This window comes from Cynocephalus volans, chromosome 1 (genome assembly GCF_027409185.1).
Source record: "Cynocephalus volans isolate mCynVol1 chromosome 1, mCynVol1.pri, whole genome shotgun sequence".
In the NCBI taxonomy this organism is placed as follows: Eukaryota; Metazoa; Chordata; class Mammalia; order Dermoptera; family Cynocephalidae; genus Cynocephalus; species Cynocephalus volans.
The window spans coordinates 174394503-174399084 of record NC_084460.1 but is presented as its reverse complement, the minus strand read 5'-3'; positions in this window follow the sequence as shown (position 1 = coordinate 174399084).

Genomic DNA, 4582 nt, shown 5'->3' with positions numbered 1-4582 from the left:
AACATAGGGAATAGGACCTGTGCACAGAATTCTCTTGTCCTTGGCTTCTTGTGTCATCTGAAATAACTTTTAACAGGTATTTGGTTTTTGCTTTGTTTTGTTTTATTTTGCTTTCATGTCACACATTAAAAACTTTGCTGGCTGGGAGTCAAAAAATTAAACTATTGGGTTAGCACATTAGAGCAAATCTAAATTAACAGGGAAAGCAATTTTTGCTCAGTTATTTTAATTCAGTGTGAAAATATTTTACTATCCCTAAATAAAATACTTGCTAATGAGTTGTCTTTTTTATTTTATTTTTTATTTTAACTTCTCAATATACATTGTCATTGATTTTTGTGTCCGTTTACCTGTTCCTCTTCAAGTTCAGTCTTATACACTATTGATCAGCAAAAATGTGTTCAATAACTCAATAAAATGCCATTGCTAAATTAGTAATTTTTTAAAAAATTGTGTAATAGTTGAGTCATGCATTTTAATCTATCATTTTATGTGTAAGTTAGAAACTTTAGTTAAATAATAAAATTAGAAGAATTGGAATCATATAATTTTTGATTTTTGATTAGTTTTCTGAGGGTACTGTAACAACAGTTCTGGACACAAAAAAGTCTAAAGTTAAGGTAGTAGCCAGGACATGGTCCCTCTGGAGGTGCTAGAAAAGCCTCTTTCAGTCTCTAGTGGTGGCTGACATTCCTGGATTTGTAGAGTACTCCAAGCTCTACTTCTGTCTTCACATCACCTTCTCCTTTAGAGGGACACTTGTCATTGGGTTGAAGCTCTATTCAGATAAACCAGGATGATCCCCTTATATTAAAATCCTTAACTTAATTACATCTGCAACATCCTCTTTCCAAATGAAGTAACATTCCCAGGTTCTGGGGATTAGGATATTAACGTATCTTTCTTGGGGCCACTATTCAACACCTAAAAGTCTAGGCGGGAAGTTTACATTGGTAATAATAATGTTTGTATGCAGTTTTGCAGTGCATTATCTTCCTGAATGTGCTTTTACTCAGATCCTCTCATTTTATAGCTTACCACAGCCTCCTCATTGTACAAGACAACTGAAGCCGGAAGACTTACATCACAGAGGTGACAAAGCTAATTAATGGCAAAGTAAGATTACCCCAAAACCATTGTAAACATTTTTTAATAGTTTTTATTTTTATTTAACTAAATAAAAACTAACTTATTTGTGCAGGAAATAGATGTATTTTTTTTTTTCACATTTGTACATCTGTAGTGACCCTGGAAGAGTTTTCCTTTAGTATTTTGGGAAAAGCTACTGTTTTAAATAATCTTGGATTTTGGTTAGAAACAAGAAGTCACAGCATTTATCCAAATTAGTAATAATAACCAGCAAATAATAAGCTCTGACTATGTGCCAGGTATGACATTTTACATGGATTGCCTCGTTTAAGTGCAGTACATATGGTGGTTAAAATCAGATTCAGCTGTTCGATAATCCGGGCTTTGAATTTAACTATAGCATTTACTCATAAGTGGTCCTTTGAAAAGTGAGTCAAACTCTCAAGTCCTTATTCTCCTAATCTGAGAATTGGGAATACCACTAGACCTACCCTTACTGGGCTGACCTAAGGTATAAGAAAAGTGATCCAGGCAGCTTTAAAAGTATGTAGATCTTGCTTAGTCTGTCCTCTATGATTGGTTATACCTGGAGTGTATGTTCATTTGGACAGAACACACTTTACATAATACAGTTGTCTTGAACTGCAGTTTTTCCCCATTTCTAACATTTTAGGAGAACATCTTCATACATATACGTGAGCATATGTCAAAAAGTTCATGGAAGGATTCATATGATCTTTTAATTCTTTTTTTTCCACAAACTTTTTGAAGTATATATATGCATATGATATGTATAATAGATAAATACTTGAGCATACTCTGTACCTTTTAGCTTTCCCTACTCCCACCCCATCGTCACCCTTCCCTATAACACTGTATTTCTACCACAAAGGAAAGCAATTTTGGAAAATGTTCTTCAGAAGGGAAGAATGGCTAACAATACCATCCAGAGGGCATAGCAAATGGGTTCATCACCATCAAATAAATGGTTCTTCCAAGTCAGGAGTAGCCAGACATGTATACTCAAAAACACTTCCCTAAAACATTTTCTGCCTCAACTCCTAACACAATACCCCTAGCATTGGGGAAAGTCAAATCCTTATTAACATTTCCGCCATTAACAAAACCTCCGAGACCCAGTCTTTTGACAGTTTTGCTGAACGTGCAATTTGTCATGAAATTACTGTCTTTCTTGCGAGTACAATAAAGAACTACAAATCATGAGTACTAAAACTCTGTAATATCTAAATAGAAAAACATTTTAATTGATTCTTTTTTGTTGAATATTTTATAAGCAGACATTTGCAATTTTTCATTAGATTTGCATATTTTGCAGTGCACATATTTTGGTAAGTGGAAGAAAAGGAAAAAGTAACTCATGATAATGGCAGAGTGCGTTTCTGTGAGGAAGTCTCCCAGAGGAGCCAGTAAAGATCAGCATGAGAGCTTTATTTTACAGAACATCTTTATTCATGGTTGTGAAAGGGAACAAACAGCTCACTAATTACCCTCATCAGGGAGGTGATGCAAACACCACTGGGGAAGATGATAATAAAAAGGGATATAAATGCTTAAAGCCCAGATGAAAAATAGAATGAAATGGACCTAAAATAATGTGAGCTAATAAATCTGGAGAGAAAATATTCAAGCTCAATATGTGTGGAAAAAACAGGGTCTGGAAAGTGAAAGAAGAAAACAACAAAAACAAAATACTGACTTTAACATTAAGTGTTTTCGTGAGCATTTAAAAGGAAAAGAGAGTTCAGATGGTTTTAAATCAGTACTAAAAGTAATGAGATAAAATTGTTGAAGAAAAAATTTGGTCAGCCTATCAGAAAAACATCTCCTAACAGCAAAATCTATTAAGCATGGAATAATTTCCCTGGAGAATTGAAGTCCCTTCATTTGGTTATTTTTAAATTAGACTAGATAAACTACCAGGAAATGGCTTGCCCAGAGTTTAACCCATCCTGAATTGGCAGGGGAAGACATGCAAGATGATCTAATAAGTTGATCCATCGTGTATTCCTAAACTTGTATTAAACATGACTAACCATTTCCGCATTTGCCTTCCAGAAACTGAAACTGGCACATAAAAATCTGTAATGCATCCGAATAGTATTTAACACCACATTGAATGCATTAAGTACATTCCCCAGGAAAAAAAGCACTTTGTCAGTCACTGAGGTATAAACATTCTCATCTTCTCATTGAAAAAACAAATAATAAAATGTGTACTAAAAGTATGTTAATACTCTCTCCTACCCACACTACATTGCCGTTGCTCTTTGAGTCAAGTCTGAACACCTTAGCACTGTTAACAGGGTGCTACATGAACTAAAGCTCACATAGATCATAAGCTCCCCCGTCCACCCTTCATCCAACATTCATCATAGCCACACTCATCTTCTTTCAGCTTATCGAGTTTTCAGCATCCTCTGATCACTTATACTGTTAACTCCGCTTGGAATAGATGTCATTCTTTCATACACTTTTTGCAAGAGAAACTTCTACTATTTACATAGTCATGACTTCCTATGGAGAGTTTACACCAAACCCACAGTCATACATGAGGCATCAGTCTCATATACTCCCATAGCACCATGTTCTGATCAAAACACTTGGCCATGTTTTATTGTAATTATCCATCTACTTATCTCTATCACTCTTTAGACTGTAGTTTATGGGAATATATATCACTGTTCTTTTGTCTACTATTTTATCACCATCAAGCTGAGTTATCTGACAGATAGGAGTCCTAAAGGAATTTTCTGAATGTGTATATATAAACCATCAATTGCCACAACAATGCCGTACAACAAACCCCACCCTAAAAATTAGTGGCTTACATTTAACGTTTTCTACAATCATTTATTTCTGTTCTTGTGGCTGCAGGTCAGTTGGAAGTTGGATTAAGCAGTTAGACTCAGCTAAGCTTGGAACCAAGCTACAGATTGAAAGTCTATTCCATATGTTTCTAATCCTCCGTGGATCACTGGATTTGCAGAGGCATGCTCTTCTAATTGCAATGCAGAAATGCAAAAGGGATAAACATAAGTGTTCAATGTTGCTAAAAGTCTAGATTTGGAATTGCCACAATCATTTTTACTCATATTCTAGTGATCAAGTCCACCACAGCATCCAGCATCAGTGAGGTAGGGAAACATACACCACTACTAGTGAGAGTAAGTGTAAAGTCACATAGCAAAGAGAATGATGTTGGAAAGAGTGAAAGACTGGAATTGGCAGTTTAATCACCCAGGATATAAATCAGTAATTGTGGTACAATTGAAGTGCTACAGAAGCCAGAGGAAATAGTGTTTCTTATTAAACTGTGCTGCTGCTCAAGAGGAATAGGGTAAATACCTTGACAAATTGTGGATTACCACTATGAACCTGATAGTCAGTCTAGATTACAACCTTGGTTGAATAGCAGCTTCTTCCTGACTTTAATAAACTACAGTGTTTGCCCCATAAGAAAATAAATAGTATC